The sequence below is a fragment of the Leptonychotes weddellii genome, chromosome 8 (genome assembly GCF_054177405.1).
Source record: "Leptonychotes weddellii isolate Sample4059 chromosome 8, ASM5417740v2, whole genome shotgun sequence".
Lineage (NCBI taxonomy): Eukaryota > Metazoa > Chordata > Mammalia > Carnivora > Phocidae > Leptonychotes > Leptonychotes weddellii.
The window spans coordinates 128799131-128819385 of record NC_138376.1 but is presented as its reverse complement, the minus strand read 5'-3'; the positions used below and the strand labels follow the sequence as shown (position 1 = coordinate 128819385).

The following is a 20255-nucleotide window of genomic DNA, read 5'->3' as shown; positions in this document are numbered from 1 at the left end:
CCCCCCGCCCTCATCGCTCCAGGACAGGGACCAGATAACTGTGGGTAGCCTGACATCCCAGAGCCCACTGAAATTTTTCAAACGAGCCAGTCCTGAGCCTGCTGACCCTACTTCACCTGTTCCTCCCCGTGGAAACCTCAGTAAAGGTCCCCTGTTCCCTCTGCCCCCTGACTGCCCGGGCGTCGCCGTGCGGCCCTGCATGTTGGCTGTGCCCCTGCCTCTTGGGGATGTGAGTCACAGGCTGTCTTCCCAGTTGGTAGCTGTCTCCTGCCCCCTGGCCTTGCCATCCCTGAAGAGTAATCCAGCCTGTTCTGTAAAATCCTGCCCGTTGTTTCTGAAACATTCAGCATACATGTTATGTGGAGTAAGACCGTTGAGACCACGTCCCCGTGGTTGAGGAACCGCGGCAGGTGACGGCTCTGACGCGGGTGGTTGTAACGAAGCCGACCCGGGGCGGCGGGGCGGGAGGCCGCCTGCACCCTGAGCTGTGCGAGGGGCAGAGACCCTGTATGGCTGGGGGCCTGGTCAGCGGGGAGCCGGCACAAGAGAGCAGAGGAAGTTCACGGCCCGAGCAAAGGCACTGTCCAGAATTTGGGCTGCTCACCATGGTGTTGGATTAGTAGGTGTGTGGTAAGTGCATGCGTTCGGGTAGTGGATCCCAGGGCTTTTGGGTGTTGACCCCAGAGCCCACGGGCAGCTCAGTTCCGTGTGTTCTCCCAGCTTCATAGACGCTGATGACTGTTTATCAAGCACATTGCATGTAATAACAGTAACTCCGTCATCAACAGCCTGAATGCGTAGCAGGTGCAGTGCGTTTCTCGCGGTGATAAACTCTCATGACAGTGGTTGATCCGTTTCCTTCTGGATGCACTTCTGAACTGCGATGTGAGTTTTTATTAAGCTCATCAGAACTGATGTATTTTTTGTTTTTACAACGCACTGTAACCTTAGAAAGTTAGCTGTGGAAGAATGTTTAACAAGGATAAAACAGAGATGGTGATTTTTTTAGAAGATTTTATTCATTTGTCAGAGAGCTAGAGAATGTGCGCACGAGCAGGGGGAGGGGCAGAGGGAGAAGCAGGCTTCCCGCTGAGCAGGGAGCCCGATGCGGGGCTCGATCCCAGGACCCTGGGATCATGACCTGAGCTGAAGGCAGACGCTTGACCGACTGAAACACAGGCATCCTAAGATGGTGATTTTTGTGCACATGAAGGACATTTTGTGTTCATAGGACGAGAAAAAGTCATTCAACAGCATTATCTACAGCTAGTTTGTAATAAAAAGTATAATCAATAAAGTTTTGACTTGCTAGGAATGGGGGGGGAATGTAATTATATTGTTTTAAAGACCTAAGCTTGAGAAGGATTTCTACCACATTTGAGGGACACTTAAAAGACCGATAGGAGTTTTTAAGGGCAGTTTATATTGAGGATTATGTAAAGATTGCTAATACAAACCATGTACTGTTTGTTAAACACCGGTTGCAGGAAAAGAATAGCCCACGTCAAGGAAAGAGGACAGAGTGTTACAGAAAGTATAATTCAATAACCCATTCGCCCATTTGTTGATTCTCTTCCCATTTTATCAATGAAAAATTCTGTTCAAAGGAAATTGGTAACAGTGAGCTTCATAGAAATTGAGAAGGGGTCGGGTAAAATATGTAAGCAGCTGGACCTTCAGGAAAGAACGGCGAGGTCGTGCTTGGATTGGCCCAGTCTGATGTCTCGGTGTGATCACACGTTTAGGCCAGCCTTGTGGCTCCCCAAACCCCGTGATCTTCTCAGAGCAGTGAAGCCGCAGACCTGGACTTCATGTCTCTGCTTATCGTGGAATATGTCCCCCCGCGGCACGCATTTATGTCCTATGACGACGGTGCATGTGACTGGTGACACTGCCTTTTAAGAACGAGTGGAAAGACACAGGGATCCGCTTTCTGTCACGAAGGTTGTGAGCAGAGAGAAAATACTGAGACAGCGTCCATTTAACATCAAGGCTGCTTACGTTGGAAAATATAACGGAGGTTTTAAGTGTATTATTGGGTCTTTACAGAGACTGGTTTTCTGAAGTCATGATTAAAATTTTATTTGTGAGAGGCTCATTTCGAGGTGGACAAAGGAAGTCAGGTGAGTACCACTGGATAACCGGAGACGGCGTCTCTGTTCTAAGGATAATGGTTCGTCCATTCCGTGAGTATTTCGTTCCAGAGCCTAGCGCCGGCCAGGTTCCAGGGCCACCGCCATGAACAAGATGCTCGGTCCCACCCTCTGACAGTCCCACAGGATGGCCGGCCCTCCACCCTTGCTGAACCATGGGCTCCACACAGGAATAGCATGGCATTAAGCCCACGTCCAGGGAGCATCTTGTTCTGCCTTCTGCGAGCTGCTCATGGCGAGCGGCCCGGCCCCGCCATGTCACAGACAGTAGGCCGCGAGCACCGTCCGGGCTGCCAGTGGAATGCGTGAGGCTCACTGCGAGGCCGGGGCCTGGGCCACAGTGACCATGGAGGGAAAGCATCCCCAAGAGCATCCGTCCCCCTGGTCCAGGTCTCACCAGGAAATGAGCCACCACCAATACCAAACTGGGGCGGTTGTGGCGGGGGGGGCGGGACAGGCATGGCGTAGCAGGATTCGAACCCGCATCCCCCTCGGAGGCTGTAACTGGTCTGCAGGCTGTCTTTCCGTCTGACAAAGTGGGACGGCCCAAGGAAGGGATTGCCGAGACCTAGACTCTTCTTCTGTAGCATCACCGTGTGATAACCTTCTCATGTGTATGGATCGGTCATCCTTGAGTTAATTTAATTATTTAACAACCCATCCGTTTCGTTAGCCAATGTCCTCTTTTGAAGTCAGCAGCTCCTTACAATCTTACGAACGCATAAAATAAGCTCTCTCTCTCTAAAGATTTCTGTTTATTCTGAGTTATTCTCCAGTTCTTGGAGCTGAGGCTTTGTAACAAGTGCTGCTTCCTCACGGCCACGTGGGCACTCAGACACCCCTCGGAGCCCGTCTCTCCCGTGGAAACTTGCCACCGTGCTCAGCTGCCGGCCTTGGGTGGCCGCCCGACCGCCCCGCTTGCGAGGCTGGCCCCTTCTGGAGGATAAAGGTTGGAAACAAAGTCTTTATTTAAAAGAATAAACATTGATTTCACAAAATTTCTAATAACTGCACGTCAGCCATTGATAAGGTTTTAAAGCGAGATTTTTAAAATTTTAACACTCCGGTACAGAATTAATGCCTTTTTGACTAGATGGGGAAAAGGTAGTAAATTGTAACGCTCACACATGTGGCCTGCTATTACCCCTCTCTCCTCTTCAGGGTCTTTCTCTCATGGGAAGGCTGGCTTCTGCTTTTCAGGATTTTCTTTGCTCCACAGCCTGTGAGCTGCGAACAGTCATGAAGAGTATTCTGTTTGTTCTACAGATTCCCAGGAATCTGTGCATCTGTTTGGCTTTGCATAAAATCCCAAACTGTCTAAGTGTTAGAATCCACTAGTGATAGAAAGTCCAATCCAACTGGCTTGAGCAAAAGAAATGGAAATTTGTGGGGCTCACAAACTGGAAACTCAAGAACACCGTGATTCTGGGCTCCGACACACCCGCTTCCTTCCAGGCTCCTCACCAGGGCGGGGTCCTTCCTGGGCCCCACGTGGGGGCCCAATGCTGCGTCGCGTCAGCACACGCCCAGTCCGGCAGGAGAGAAGGGCCTTGCCCCCACCCCCCTGCTGTCGTCTGTTCCCGGTCCCCAAGGGTGAGACGGGGGGTGGGGGTGGGATTCCCCTGCAGACATGGGATCTTCTGCAGGCCTCCCCTTTGAGGGTTATGGGCAGGTGCTCGGTGGTTTCGGAAGCAGCACGGATGGCCCCCAGCGCACCTGCAGAAATCCTCCCCGTGACTCGTGCGGTTCCTGCCCCTGGAATTCATCGCGTGCCTTAGCCTGCGAGAGCCTCCAGAATCCCCTGGCCGCCAGGCCGGTCTTCCCTCGCCTCCTGAAGAATGGCAGCTTCGAAGTCCCATGTTTTCAGGAAAAGCATGGGGTTGGCCAAATCTGCTGATTTGCAGAAATGACGCTGTCATATATTCCTTCTCTGTTGTGTCCCCATGGACCTGAAAGGCTGCCGTCCCCTGTAGCTGTGGGGGCCATTTAAGGTGACGTGCTCTGTGATTTGCTGAGCTGTGGGATGCGAGGCAGGGATGCCTCACAGGAGGCAGGTGGCGGCCCCACCTCTTCTAAGGCAAATAGAATCTGTCCCCCAGGAGTGGGGCCTTTCTCTCTGTATGTGATCGTGATCTACACAGCAGGAGGGAGATCTCCACTTTGGGGGAAGATCCCCCTGCCAGGGGAGGGCTTGGATGTATGGAGGGTCCAGCTTCTTGGCTGGCTACCAGTGCACTACTTGGGTCATGGGCCTGCTGGGCACGAGCCACATGGCCCTCCCTCCTAAAGGCCAGGAGTGAGGCTTTCACGGCGCGTCCCCAGTGAGCAATGCTGTCCTCTGTCCCCGAGGGACGCGCCCAGAACACAGCAGGTGGCTGCCCTCACGTACTGACAGTCTCGGTTATCTGGGGGAGCACTGTGTGCTCTTGGGGACAGTGAAGGGACGCGGTCAGGAGGAGGTCAGCGCGGTCAGGAGGAGGCCATGCCAGGAGGGCAGGGCCCTGAGGAATCAAGAAGGAAGGGGCTGGGTGTCTGGGGACGAGGAGGAAGGGCCCGTGTGGGGCTCAGGGAGAGAGTTCGTGCGGGGAGGTCACAGGTGTGTGCGCGCATGTGTGCACATGGGGAGGGGGACGTGGGGCCTCGAAGTCCACCGTGAGGACACGGTGAGTCCCAGGCTGCAGAGGGGTCGGGACAGGAAGGTGGCCAGAGGGTGCAGAGCCCCGTGCGCCCAGCGCAAACCTCTTGCAGAAACCAGGGAAAGCGGGAGGTACTTGCAACCACCACCCGCAGCTGAAGACAGCCGGCGGGGTCAAGTCCAGCAGCTCTGACGGTGCCGGGCGGGGCCCCCGTGAGGCCGGACGGGCCCGGCTCTGCCTCCGGCTCCCCCACGCCGCTCTCACACCAGCTGTGCCTCTTCCACCAACGTCCCACCTGCCCCACCTGCCTTCCCCTGCCCAGGGAACAGGTGGGAGGGCAGAGCAGCTGGGAGAACAGAGGGGGAAAGCCGCCAAACATCTCAGAGGCCAGCCGCGAGGCTGGACAGGGCCCGGCTGGAGCGTTTTGTCACCTTCCCTGGTGAAGGTCGGTGCCTCCTCGGGTGTGGCAAGGATCGGGAGCGGTCACGCATCCAGCCCCTGGTGAGCTCGCTTGTGTTTGAAGCCAAGAACCCCAGCAACATGGGACCCTAACCTCAGAGCCAGTGTGAGCTCGCACCTGGCCGTCCACCTGTGCATCTGCTCTGTGCCCACGCGTGTCGTTTCAAGAGATGGTTTCCCGCCTGTCAGCATGCCCGGGGACGTGGGGACGGATGTCTGCTGGGGCTGTTGTGGCGTGTTCTCCGTGCTCACATACAGGTGAGGTCCTCAGCCTGCGTGTGTGATACCGTAGGGAGCTCTCAATGGTCCCAGAGTCAGGCAGCATCCCGGCCGTGGGTATCCCAGGCCTAAACCGGGTTGCGCTCAGAAGGCCAGCTTGTATCTGGTGGCACAGTGGGCTGGTCCCCGAACTCTGAGGAGTGCCCATGAGTTTGGCGCCCAGAGCAAGGACCTTCTTGACCCTGCACGCATCAGAGCCCCGTGCCGCTCAGAGATCCTTGGCTTCTTTACCAAAACAACCGTCTAAAGGAGAGTTGTAGGGCCAGCGGTCAGCAGGGCAAGAAGAATGAGCATCAGTGGCCATGACATGAACAGTCCTAGAGACCAAGGCTGACCGCTCTGGCCCGAGGGACTGGGGGTAGTGGGTCAGGTTACGCACTTACTGGGCAGGACTATGCCTTCACGTGCCCTCTGACCTGGTGGTTCTCTCCAAATTAGCCTCTATCTTCTGAGTCATTGTCGTAAGACAAGGGCTTTTAACCTGCATGTTTTGGTCGATGGATTTAAACAGTGACACGCCGCCGTGGTTTTGGCCAGCCTGACGTCCTCTGGGCCCGTGGAGCCTGTGGTGCCCGGACGGCGCTGCCCCCACACCTGCCTGCACTCTCAGCAAACATGGGCTAGAACCGGCGCTCGGATCCAGTCCTGTGTCCCACAGATTCACATGTTGGGAGCCCCACCCCCAGGACCTCAGAGCGTGACTGTATCAGGGCCTTTCCAAAGGGGATTAAATGAGAATGATGTCCTTAGGGTGGGCCTGACCCTGTATGACTGGTGTCCTTACAGAAGAGGAGACTGGGGCACAGACATGCACAGAGGCCCAGGGAGAAGGCCCGGGGGCAGACGAGCCCTGACGACGCCGGATCTCAGACGTGGCCTCCGGAACGGGGGACTGAGCATCTGCTGGGAGCTGCTAGCCGGTGGTATTTGTTACACAGCCCTAGCTGACTCACCCAGGGAGGGGCCCCGAGGAGGAAGACCGTGAACCGGTAGCCTTCCCAGAGCGGGACAGATGCCAGGCGGCAGCTTTGCAAGGGGCCACCTCCAGGGTCTCGAGCTGGAGCTGCCGCATTCCCGTCACTGACTGAATCCGGGGTCGGAGCTCGGCCAGCAGGGACACACACAATGCAGAAAGAGCTGTCCCCCCTGCCCACATGCCCCCCAGGGGTTCCGGCCTCACCCGTGAAGACACACAGCCACGTGTGAGCCTCTGTGGGCTCTGCTCCCCTGCTGTGGGCCCTGCTCCCCTCCTGGCGTCACCTGTCTGCCCTCTGCCCACAGCCACAGGTGGAGGGCCCAGCCTTGTTTACTCTCCCGCCTGTCACCATAGAGGCTGTGCTGGGAAACAAGGAAAATGCCCCCGGGATCCTCGTGGCCCCAGGAGCCCTCCTCCGGGCTGCACGCTCCCCTCCCGGGCTGGTGGCAACACGCGGGTTGTGGGTGTCAAGCTTCTGTGTGCTCACATCAGTGGCCGCCATGGCCCACGACCCACCAGCAGTGTGGCAGGCCGGGGGCTGCCCCGCGGCCTTCGCCTCCCTGGCGCAGGGTAAGGGCCCCTGCTGCAGGCCTCGGGAGGTCACCGCATCGGCATGGCTGGGTGCCCTCAGAGACTTTGGAAGGAGAATGCAGGTTAGTGGACAGCATCACATGAGGGCCAGGGGCCATGTGGGAGGAGAGGCCACACAAAGTGCTTCAGCGTTCGTCCCCAGATGTGGGAGTGTGGAACCACCGCCTAGAAACTCGGGTGCTCTGGGGATGAGCTGACACGTAGACTCGCGATCGCCATGATGCATTTGGGCCCCAGGTTTGATGGGGAGGACGGGCCTTCTGGCAGCACGAGAAGCTGGTGTGAGAAGGAAAATACTCACAACTCTATGTGTCTCTAAATCTCCCTCTATTTCTTCCTCGAAGGGAGGTGGGGCTGTGCATGCCTGGGAGCCCAAGACCTGCCTGATGTAGGCCGGTTTGTCGTTTGGGCCACATGAGTGGAAAAGGTAAGGAGGAGAAGGGGGAGAAGCCCCTCGCCGCATCCATGCGCGGAGGACGGCAGACGGCTGAGCCAGGCGGACACAGATGTAAAATCCTGTGCATGTCTCGATGTAATAGGGGTTCTGAGGGAGCAGGATGGCTCCCCTGGGGTGCAGGACGGGCCTAATGAGCTCTCTGTAGAGTCTGCAGCCGTTGTTTTAGCAGCTAAGGCCACAGCCCTCGGCTGGACGTTCAACTATGTGCAGCGTTTCCCGTTTGCCCAGCTATTATTTTATATTATGTGCTCGTTAAGAAGTGTGTCATAGCTAAGCCACTGGGATTTGCAATATGCTTGGATTCAGGCTTGTTCACTCTGCCGGGCTGAGCATCTGGGTCTGTTGCTTCTCCAGGGAGCTGTCCTGCACAAGTCCTCCCCACTCGGCCGGGAGGGTCCTCGCCTGCACCCGGCCTGGGGCGCCCGCGACCCTGCGGCGTTGGCGCGCACGCGGGGCGGCTTCCCTGGGGAACCCTGTCCTGGGGCTGGCGGGCTCAGCCCCAGCACAGCAGTGTCTGCCAGCTGGATGGGACAACCTAGATCGCCCAGCGCCCGGCTTGCGTGCATCGCTGGAGAAATATGCAGGAATAAAGCACAGGAAGGCAGTGGAAATGGATCTTTCTTGCCCCATTTTTAGAATAGTCTTGGGGGAAATATATTAGCTTTTTAAATAGTGGTTCTTTAGCTCCATGATAACTGTCTTGGGAAGAATCCTGGCTTTCTGCTGGGCGGGTGCTGAGGCCTTATTCCCGCGCCTTCAGCCAGAGGGACTCCTGCTTCCTCCTGGAGCTGTCTGGTTGTGTTGGGGCCGGCCTGTGTGTCCAGCCCCTCGCGGTTGGCTCAGACGCAACCTGGAACAAGATTTGCCCTTGTCCTGTTAACCCCCCCCCGCCCTGGAGGGCTTGTGCAACTGTTAACAGTCATGACAAAGCCTATCTGCATGGAACTCACACTGGCTTACACGGTTAAGTAAGCCTTATGAGTGATGGGAACATGTCTGGTGCAGGACTGCGCTGCGTGCTGCGGAGGAAAAGAAAGCATGAGAAGGGGGCAGAGCACGGGGAAGGGGGGAAGGGGTGAGCGACGGAGGGAACGCTGCTGGCAAGGGCCCTCCCCTGCGGGCACACAGACCCGGGGGTGGGGGGCAGGGCGGGTGACACGCGGCTGAGCCTCGCCTGCACACTTAGGGTGCAAGAAGCGGTTCATGAGCCGTCAACACGTTATTAACGGGATGAGGATTCCAATTACCCCATTCAATTAGGTGGCGCTCATTAGGGGCTGAGTTATCCACTTGTGACTTTCTTTTTCCAGCTGGAAAAAAATTAAATTTAGGAAAGTACAAAAGATGATTTGCGGGTCACCATCCAACATTTAGACACGAACCTCGTGGGCGCACCGCACCAGGACAATGTTAGCACGTTTGCTCCGGATCGTGTTGACATCAAGCTGACGTCCCCTTTGTAAACCTCAGTCCCACCCACCACCCCTGCTCCCTCAAGCCTGCCACCAGTTTGAATTCGGGGTGCAGTCCACATCTTCACATTCTGTAGCACGGGTATAAGGAATGTATGCATAAACAGTATGAATCATTTTATGTGCTTTTAAAGTCTCATCAGTGGAATCACCGTGTACGTATTTTTCTGGAACCCACACTTTTCCCTTCAGTTTGCTACTGGGGTTCCTTTCCCTCCTCACCCTTCCTGCTGGACATCCACGTTCTCTCCCAATTCTGGCGGCTAAACAAGGCTGCATGGCCTCCTGCCGTTTTATGTGTAGACGTGGCATTGTGTCAGAAAGTGCATTTTAAATTTTATTCGATTACTGCCAATTACTATTCAGATTTCTACTAAGTGGGAGGATGCTTGTTGTTTTCAGACTTTTTAAACATTTTTGCCAACCTAACGTGTGAGATATTGTAATCAGTGTCTCTGTTACTGGTGAGGTCGGGCATTTATTGAAATATTTTGTTGGCCATTTTGGTTTCTTTGTGAATTGTTTATTTATATCCTTTGTTTATTTTTCTATTGGGTTATCTGTTCTCCTTAATGATTCCTGATGTTCTTTATAAATTCTAGACCTCAGTCCCTTGTCACACAAGCTGCAAGTAGCTTCAAAAGGCTTGTTGTTCTTGTCTCTGTGTGGGGTCTTTTATAATAAGAAATGTTTGAGCTTTGCAAACCAATCAATATTTTTGTTAATTTTTTTGTTTGTCTCTTAAGAAGTTTTTCCTACCCTAAAAACATAGACTGTCTCTTTTCCTTCTAATACTGAATTATTACTTCCTTTTAGTACTAAATTTGGTTTTGTATATGGTGATATAAAAACCAAATTAATTTTCTTTTAGAAAGACAGCTATTGTCTGGATCAGTTGAGCTGTCTTTGACTAGCCTCTCTCTTCTTTGATACTTCTATGTGTACATTTTATTGGTTTTAAATATACATTTTAGGTGCTATGAGCCCTTTAGCCTCGTGTCAAGTACACGGATTATTTGGCTGAAAATTATTTTTGAAATATGCACTAAGACAACTCGTTCATTCCGAATCACAGTTTTTCTTTTTTTTTAACTAATTAATTAATTTATTTTTTTATTATGTTCAGTTAGCACCATATAGCACATCATTAGTTTTTGACGTAGTGTTCAATGATTCATTAGTTGCGTGTAACCCCTTGTGCTGAATCATAGTTTTTCAACAATGCTGGGCTTTGGTTAGATTGTTCCTTAGGGAGTAACAGGAGAGGCATCGGATCTAGACCAGAGGGCGGTCACCTCACACCTTGCACTCTACAAGGACTGTGTTCATAGATGTTTTAGGACACCTTTCCCACACCCACTAGAATGTGAGGTCCCTGGACATGTGTCCCGGCACTGGGAGCAGACTGTGGCCTTCGCAGGTGTTCCATAAACATTTAGGGAATAAATGATTTTAAAGCGTGGGCTGTAGTAAACTATGAAGGAGCTGGTGTCACTGACGTGAGGGAAAGAACACAGTAAAAACAGGGTGTATTTCCAAACATGGCCATTTTGCGGAGAAGTGTTCTCGATACCGTGGGGCCAGGGGTGGAAGCTGCGAGGAGGAGGTCCGTTCACACTTCGCTCTTCTCGGATTCACGTCCACCCAGGGATGCAGCGGCTCGCCAAGTGGGAGTGCATACGGGCCATCAGGTGGCACTGGCCTGAGAGAGGGCCATGTAGACGTGTGATCGTCCCCGTGACGGTGGGGCCCCTTGGCCTGAGGCTTCTGCTTCTGTCACAACAAGCTCTTCCTCCACCCTTTATGGAATTTGTGGCGTCCGCGCCACACTGTTTCAGTTACCTGACTCAGGCACAGGCGAAGCTGTAGTGAATGAAACCGATGGACTCCCAGTCTGGTCCAGATGGCAGGACCCAGGGTGTTTTCACACGTTTAGGGTTATTCAAGCAGTTCATTTGGAGATCCTTAAACCTAGTGGATTTCTTGGAGTTCATACTTGTAAGTTTATCTGTTTCAAGTTTTTGCATTATAGCTTTAAGTCACTTGCAGATTTAGAACTGTTTAAAAATGGAATAGCACCATGCAAAATATCAAGGAAAAGAGGAAATGTTAAAATCGTTGAAGACATGAGTTTAGACAAGTTAAATGTGAATGACTCACTGCAGATGCTAAGCTTGTCATGAGTTTTATAAATATCTGCTAACTCTTATAAATTTTATTTCTGATGTTAGGGTGTTTTTTCCCCTCTCTCTGCTTAAAAATAACTCCTGATTTTTTTCAACAGTCTGCATTGAAGCAATATTGCTTGTATGTGTATGAGACTGTTCACATTTCCAAATCTATGTGTGTTTTTGCAAACGTTTGTCTTGCAAATAGACAAATCGATGTTTCTGGGCACACCTGTCGTGTGATGCTCAAAAATGTCTCCTGATAACCACTGGCAGGAAAGGGATGATAACTTCTAATGTCTTTGGATATTTTCTTGGTGGTGGGTCCCATTGCTGACATCAAACATTTCTCTTTTGAAAGCAAACTTGCCTTTGGAAACTCCATGGATTGGGGCCTCCCACATTCTGTATGAAAGTTTGCTATCTCCCTGGCATATCTCATTGTATCCAATTATGCAGATTTTTTTTAACCCAAGAAAGCCATATTCTCTTCATCTGTAAAATGGGACCAGTACTGGTAACTACTTCTAGGGCCGTAGGGACAATGGAATTAGGCAAGCTTGAAAGACAATTAAATGTGCCACGTTGTAAGGTAGCTTCCGGCTCAAAGGCACCATGGAAAACTGCACATTAGCAGGTGTAGGTGCTGGTCTCTAACCATGGCCTTCATGGTAGGTCCCTGTGTGTCTAAGGGCTGCCTTGGTTTTCATGCTGCACAGCCCCTGGCTCTGCTCTTGAATGACTTTGGCATCTGGCGCTTCCGTTCTCCTGCACCTGTCCCTCCTCTTTCTTCCTCCAAAGCCAGGGCTCCCACCCGCTGTTCTCTGCTGTCTTCTAGCAGTAAGTAATGCAAGATATGTGCCTGAGGGACCGAGCAAGGGAATTTTCTGGAAAAGTTTCTAAAATGTGGGTGGACTTCCTCCCAAAAGAGTGGCTTTTAATTGTTCAGTTATAACTTCCCTGTCATTTTATTTATAATATGACTATTATTGCTACTGCTCCTAATAATAAACTGGAAATAACGTAAGTGCACATTAATGCAAGATTAGAATATTCAACAATAAAATAGACATTCAAATGTTAATTGATAGGTAAAAAGTCCACAGGTATAAAATGCCAATGGTAGAGTATGAAACAGTGATATAGCAAAAATTGTATTTTAATTAAAGATGAGTAGGTATGTATGCTTAAAATTTCTAGAATGTAAAAGACAATGTTGGAAGTGAGTTCTCTATGAGTGATGACTTTACAGTGTTTATTTTACTTCATATAATTTTATTTTCTAATTCTTTTGCAATGAGAAATAGTGGTTTTCTTCATGATCAGAAAAATAAAGTTATTTCTCTTTACGAAAAAATTAACAGACAGTGTATATCAAAGGGGATTTGAGGTTAATTGGGGGTTCATCTAAGCTGGGAATATACAATATTTCTGGTTACTCTAATTGCCATGTGCCTCCCGCCCTAAATTTTCCAAGAGTAGAGGTGTATCTTTTATCTCTAAGTTAAATCAGCTGGTATTTGAACGCTTACTGTGCGCATAGACACTCTGGGGCTAGAAGGATGCGGATGATGCCCTCAGGTAACTCATCATCTAGCCAAGACCATTGGCTCCAAAACTTAGCAGTAGAGAAGAAAGGGTAAGTAGGGGGTGGCAAGAGGAGAAGACAGATACACTTGTGTGAACATTCCGAGGAAGAAGCATTACTTCTAGAAGGGGTGTGGGTTGACCAACACATTTCTAGAGGAAGTAGTATTTGGACAATATAATAAAAGATGGGCATATTCGTTTTCTATTGCTGTATAACCAATTTTTCTAAAACTAAGTGGATTAAAATGACACGCATCTATTATTTTGAGTTTCCGTGGGCCAGGAATGTGGATCCCAAGCTTCAGGGTCACCACAGGCTGCAGTGTAGGGGTTGACCACATCTGGCTTCATCTGAAGACTCAGCTGGGGAAGGACCCACTCCCAACCTCCCTTGGCTGTGGGCTGTTAGACCACAGGCCTCAGTTCCTTGCTGGCTGTTAGCTGGAGGCTGCGGCAGCTCCTTGACATACAAGCATTTGCAACACAGCGCTTGTTTCGGTGTTGCTGCGTGATGGAAGTTACAGCCTCTCGTCACCTAACTGCAGAAGGGACAATCCATCGTCGTTGCCATACTCTGTGGGCTTGAAGCAAGATCGTAGGTCCAGCTCACACTCAAGGAGGGGGGAGGGACCAAGGGGACAGATACCAGGAGGTGTGTTCATTTTGGGACACCTCAACGGCTGCCTACCACATGGAGTTGTATGTGTAGATGTTGGGGTGGGGGTGGGTACCCAGCAAGAGCTGAGCAAAAGCAAGGAGCAGTGAGTAAAACCATGACCCTGATTTTAGAAATATGACCCTCCTCATAGTCCTCGCCAAGAAAACACATTCCTTTTTGGTACTTTGCTTCTCCTTCCTCAGAAGGTAATGACAGATTTCTCAATGTCGAGGTCATTAGATGAAGGGACTAATGCTGAGCTTCTAGTAATATTTTTTTTTAAAGATTTTATTTATTTGAGAAAGAGAGAGAGAGAGAAACAGCATGAGAGGGGAGAGGGTCAGAGGGAGAAGCAGGCTTCCCGCCGAGCCAGGAGCCCGATGTGGGACTCGATCCCAGGACTCCGGGACCATGACCTGAGCCAAAGGCAGTTGCTCAACCAACTGAGCCACCCAGGCGCCCGCTTCTAGTAATATTTAAAGTCATGGGATCACAGCCTCTCTGCCCTGAGACGTTCTCAGAGAGCTTTCCATGCCCAGACACAGCATCTTTCAAGTTCATGACTGTGAGTGGATCCTTTACGTCAGGACTCAGACCAGGGACCCAACTCATCGCCTGGCATTGGCGAGCATGGCTGGGGTGAACCCCTCACTTAGTCTCTGTCTCAGTAGCTTTAAAGGAGTAAAAGTTTCCTATGTGAGAAGAATTTGCGAAGAAGTCTAGAGTTCTCTTTAATACCTATGGTGTGTCCAGCTTCTCTCTCATTTATAGAGTCCTCCGGGTCTGCATGATGCTGATTATAAGGTCTGAGGTCTGAGTCATTTCACAAGGCATCTGGATACACACACTTAGGAATCTACGGGGGTTAATTAAGCACTTTTCGGAGTAAAGAGCAAACTGTAGGTACATAACAAGTTATTACACCAGGCTGTGGCAGGCAGGGGCGAAGGGTCATGGCCAAGCATGATTTATTAGGTAATGAGAACTTGACAGCTTTGAAGATCTATTTGTTTCTATGTAATTGGAGAAGTGCAGCCCCTTTCTCTGTAGATTAAGCACAGCATGATCACTACTCAGCAAGTGAGAAGAAATGACCTGAAAATTTTTTGTCTTAGGATTTCAGATAAATTCAACACCTAGAACCTTTCTTGATGTAGGTGGCAAAGCATGTCACAGCTTTATGGATATCTACCCTCTGTGAACACACGCAGGTCTGTAAGCTTTGCCATCTCCCGTTCCCTCTGCTCTCCACTCCTGTCTTCCCTCTCCAGTCATGGTTCTGGGAGGACAGGTCTTCAGGGATTTTCCAATTCTGTCAAATCTGCCAAGGGATGGTTTTCATTTTCTCTTGCCATTATGACACTGTCAGCTAGGCTGTGGTTTGCAAACTTTATACCTGGAAGACAAAGGCTTCTCCTTCTCCCTCTGAGATTCCCATCCCCAGGTTGCCACCCACCCTTTCCAGCTTCCAACCAGACTGATGATCCACAGAAGTTGTGCAGGGATTCATGTGGGGTGGGGGTGAGCCCCATGAGTCTCAGAGAAACAAGATTGCTGTGTTGATGGAATAAACAGTGGATTTTTAAAAGAGGTTTTAGAGCTTTGCAGATTTAGGAGTGGATTTTGTCTTGGCCAGGAAAACTTTCTAAGTAGTCTTGACCTTCCCCACCACATGCAACCTTGATATTTTGTGCCTCTCTCTTGAGTTTGGAAAAAATTTACTGGAGAAATGAAAGGAATTCAAAGAAAAGGACAGGAAAAACATAACAGAATCCAACCCGTAGGTTCCATTGAAATGGCAAATGACAAGGGCGGGGGGGAGGGGGTCAGAAATGACATCCTCACTTGGAAATCCCCTGAGAATAGTGTGCAAGCAGCGCCCAGTTAAGATGTGCTCTTCCCACGTGTGACTCCTGAGAAAATCTCAACAGAGGCTTTCAAGATTCAAGAAACGGGACAGAACGACTTGGTGGACTGAATATGTTTTGAGACAAATCACTTCAGCCCTACCTTGTAAGATGTGAAGTACAAATGCTCCATGAGCCTCAAGAATTTTCTAATGGAAAAACAGAGATGAAATCACACATGTAGATTTCACTTCCAAATTACCTGCATGTGTGTGGTCTTATTTCAGTGATAAACAACTGGATAATCGGTTGTTCTGCATTTGTTGATGGGTTTGACGGTTGTAGGGAGTTTCACCATGAACTTGATCATTTGGGAACATTCATAACATGTTTTTACCGAACCATCTGTACCTTGTTCGACTGGATCCAATGAGTACCCATAAATCACACATTCTGCTGCCTCTCCTTCAGAGCTTTCCAGAACGCTCGGCTGGAATGCTCCCTCGGAGGCAGACTCAGTTCACCTTCTATAGTGCTTCATCAAATCTCCTTCCTGTAGACATTCACGGTTTTTTGGTGCTGCTGTTACTTTGCTTTGCCATCATGTATTTCCCTTGAGAACCAATGGCACGTGCCTGGAGCTGGGCCTGCTGGAGAAGAAAGAGCCACCGTTCCCGGGTTTGCTGACACCACCGAAGGGTCTCCCTCGTGAATAAGTGAAGTCCTTTCAGGTTTGCAGGGAATTGGATCTGAGATGGTCTTCCTGGGAATCATGACTTGGAAATTGGATCTGAAGTAGCTCAAGGACATAGGTGCAGACTTTTATAATTTGTCAGCTGAGACTCATTTCTGTCCGAATAACGTCTTACTGATCGGGGTAATGAGGGGATATGAACTTTCCAAAGCTGTGATATCGTATCATTCTGTGAATGAGAAGATTGCCATGAGAAAGGTGAGTTTGCTTAATATTTCATGAGACCAATTTATAAAACATGTAGCTGCCCCTGAAGGAGAAATTGCTTTATAAATAAAACATGGATCTGCTCAGCGCTGGCTCAGCATCTGCTGTGTCCCACGTGCCCCAGCCCGGCTTTCAGGGTAACAGGTGTGGCATCGCAGACAGTAAACCTGCATCACTAATTCTTGCTGTTGTCGGGCCCCATGTACCTGTGTGTAAACTCATTGGGTTTCTTAATGCTCTTACTGAATAATGGCTGAGTGTTTTAATTGGCATATAAAAGAACCAATTGCTGGAACCTCTGATGAGAGCTATGAACCACTCATCGGGAGCCAAGCAGTCACACCCTCGTCGAGTGTGAGCTGTCCACGTCATTGCTCGAGACTTGTATTTTTTTTCCAAGAGTCTGGGTGTTTCTCTTCCACCTGGGTAGGTGGTGCTTCGGGGAGGGAGAAAACCTCACGTTTGTAATCCTTTTCTGTTTAAACACACTCCAGAAGGTCCACGTCTGCTAATGGGAAGCAGAAACTGGGTGGCAGGAGTGGTCTTGTTCTGCCCAGGGCTGCTCTGAATGAGTAGCCAGTACCCCTGGTCTGTGAGCCCCTGGGGCACAACCCCCCTGTGCCCGCCACAGCCGGCCCGACATGCTTCTGAACACAGAACCTCAGCTCCCACCTTGGAGAAAGTTGGAGCGGTGACCTCAGCTCCTGTGTCCCTCTGACAAGGGGGTCTCTGCCCAGACCCGTTACCTGCTCCCTGCAGCCTCTAGGGATGAGACCCTCTTCCTGTGTGGGGCCAGCCCCCGACGTAGCAGCTGCGTCCGTACCCAGACCGCATCCCCACCCAGACTGCATCCCCGTCCGACGGTGCCCCCGGCTCAGCCGACAAACTTGCTCGAGTCCTTTCTCACAGGGAAACCCACAAGCTTGGTTTTGAACGTACACTCCCCTCTGGCGCCTGCCTTCCTCCCCTTTGTCCTACGCAGCGTGGGGATGAGAGGAAGGACGTAAATCCATGCTGCAAGATAGCATCCGAATTACTCTATGAGCAGACCAGGAGGTTGGGGGCAGGACCAGAACAGCCCTGAGGCTCGTGCCCACAACTCACCCTGGAGGCCCCTGCAGCTTTTAGGAATGGATATGCACTCACCTTGTCTGCCTCTGAATTTCCTAAATGCCTGAGCAAGAGAACAGTGGGCAGTTCACAGTCTCCAAGCAGCATGTTGAGCCGGGTAACTCACACGGCTCTGATCACTGACGGGGTTCACGTCACTCCGTTGGGTCTATAAAGAAGACAATCCAGACTTTAGGAACAGCGCCGGCAGGCTTTTCCCGTTCAGGCTGAGAAGTCCCATCCAAGTATGACCTAGTGAGGGTCCTCAAGGCGCAGACTGTTGCAGGTGGTCAGGCTTGGCTGGGAGGGCACGTTCACCCCTCCCCTGCACCCAGGCTCATGAAAGCCCCCTCGAGGAGGGTCCTGAACCTCCAGGGATAGATGTGACCATTGGTGAATGCCTGGGGATTTTCTGGGGAGAAGATAGAAGCTTTCATGTGACGCTGACCTGTCCATAACAATTTCTGAGGAGAGTTAGGTGGCTAAGCTCGAGATTATGTGCCCCGAAAAATCCCAGGGGAGCAGAGCATATGGGTTACTCGCTGCACCCAGAGCCAGCCGTCCATGCAGTAGTCATCCCCACCCCTGCCCTGGGGTAGCATTGACCAAGGATGTGTATCTGAACGCAGGGTGGATGGGAAGGGGCCCCCCAGGCCTGATGCCACCTGTCTGTGGCACGTCACCTGTGTGTCCTGCCTCACGCCATGCTCCAGATAGCCCCAGGATTCCTTCAGGCTTTGTCCTGGCCAATCCCTGCCCGGCCTTCAGAGCTCACCTGTGTCGTCCTGGACGAGGCTCCCGAGGCCTCCCGTGGTGCACGTCCTCTCTGCACTGAACTCTTTGGAGGAGCCCCCGTGATTCGTCTGTTTCCACACCCTGGACAGCAGTTCCCCCAAAGGGGGCACCGTGCTTAATTACTAGAGGACATCCAGGGGCCGGCAACCTGGGACGGTGACATTTGCTGGATGGAATCGGGATAGAGAGCCGTGTCCAGACCACGTGAGCTTCCAGGACAACTCCTAAGTCAGGGTGTGATGATCCCCAGCCCACCGAGCAGGGGCTCATGTGCGTGGTGGCCGCCCCGCCCTGCCACCAGGCCAGCCCCAGCCCCGCATGGAAGGGGAGGCCTGGTGACTGACCGCCTCTCTCCCAGGTGGTCGATGGCCTCTGGGAACCGGATCCCACAGAGCTGGCTTGAGAGTGGACTTCTCTTTCTGAGAGCTACTTTATCCCAATGCACAGAAATACTCCTAAGAATTTTTTTTTTTTTAATTTGGATATTTTGGGGGAGATCATGAAACTATAGAGGAGTTCAGAAAAAAAATTAACAAGATACCAGGTTCCCAGCATCCAATTTGATATGTTAATATTTTGGCTTTCTTTTTTTTTTGTAGTAAAACAAAAAAGAAAAAAATTAGAGTCTTGGCAAAAAAGTATTTCGGCTGTATTATTTCTCCGGTCCTTCTCCCCCGTCTCCTTACTGTCCTTGGTAACAGGATTTGGTACGATGCCTTCCAAGCCACTTTTGTACTTTCTGTTAAGAATATGTATTTAATAAAAAAAATAATATATTAAATAGTTGTGTAGCTTAAAACTTACACAAGTAGAGTCATGATGTCTGTTACTCTGCAGGCTGTGTGTTTCACACTCCGCATTGTGACTTGGGTTTTCCTGTGCCTGTAGTTGGGTCCTTGTCAGCACTGCCTGGGAATGATGTTCCTCACGTCCCCCCGTGTGCCTAGAATGGGAACCTCTGAGTCCCAGAGCAGGGCATTTTCAATTTTACTAGATGCTGTCAGCCTTCTGTCCGAATGTTTCTACTGTCTCCTCGCCCTGAAACCATTAGTAATTGATAGGTTCCGAATAGATTTTAGAAATGGCGAGTTTGTCTGGATGCGCCTTGCTTGTCTGGATCTCCTCAGTGGGGCCTTGGAGGTACGGAAAACACCGCCCTGGAGCCGTCCTCCTTCCCTCAGGGGGCAGGAGGCCTGTCCCAGCCGCTCATCCCACATGGGAGCCAAGCTGTGGCCTGGGGGCAGTGGGCCATCCACTAGAGCAGGGCAGAGGTGAGGCTTAGCTCAGCTGGAGCCACACAGTTCTCGGGTGGTCTCCATACCAGGGGTAGGAGAGTGGCTTGGCCAGAGGCAGCCATTGCCTGGTGGACCCTGGGCCTCTGACTGCTCCGCAGCCCTGCATTGAGTCTCTGTAATTGGGTAGGAAGGTTTGCATGGGAGAGTAAGGAAGGAAAGGGGGTGAGGGGCTCAGGGTGGAGAGCAAAGGAAATCGGAATGACAGAACTTTTTAAGAGTCAGGTTTCAAAACTGACTATTTCATTCTTGTGTGAGTTTGCTAGGACTGCCCTAATCTAGTACCGCACATGGCACTTCTGTGTCACAGCCCTGGAGGCTGCAAGTCCAAGATCAGGTGTGGGTGAAATCAAACTTGCTCCCCCTGAGGCCAGCGAGAGCACCTATTCCTGGCCCCTCCACTAGCTCAGGATGGTTTTCCACTCCACTGCATGGATTCTGAGTAGCTTGTCGGCTGGCCAGGCCAGAGCGATGGATCAGAAAGCTCCAGTGACTTTTTTTTTTTAATTTCCAGAAACACCATTTCTGTATTTCTTTGTAGAAATGACATGCAGAACAGTGGCAGGTGACTCTGCTGTCTTTATCCCGTTGTTAGAGGGCCACCACTCAGGTCCTGCCCTGGCTCTGCGTTCCTGACGTGAGGTTGCCCCTTCAGGTTGTGAGGTGCCCCTCTGCTGTCTCCTGGGTGGACGGTTGAGTCCTTAACCCTCCGTAGTGAGCACACCCCGCTCAGGGCCACCTAGCGGGAAGGCCCTTCGAGAGTCAGGAGGGAAAGGGCCTGTTAGGGGCACACTACGGGCATCAGCTTCTC

The 20255-nt window shown here is 51.1% G+C and overlaps 1 protein-coding gene and 1 long non-coding RNA gene across 2 annotated transcripts in view; both read left to right on the top strand.

Annotated features, from left to right (window-relative positions):
- RPS6KA2 (ribosomal protein S6 kinase A2) overlaps positions 1 to 20255 on the top strand; it is a 259047-nt gene that overhangs the window by 61622 nt on the left and 177170 nt on the right. The window lies entirely within an intron of this gene.
- The window catches only part of LOC145723178 (uncharacterized), a 20001-nt gene continuing 8371 nt past the window's right edge, over positions 8626 to 20255 (top strand). Inside the window, exon 1 of the long non-coding RNA XR_014148069.1 lies at positions 8626 to 16238. This is a non-coding gene — a long non-coding RNA (uncharacterized LOC145723178). The remainder of the gene's footprint in view (positions 16239 to 20255) is intronic.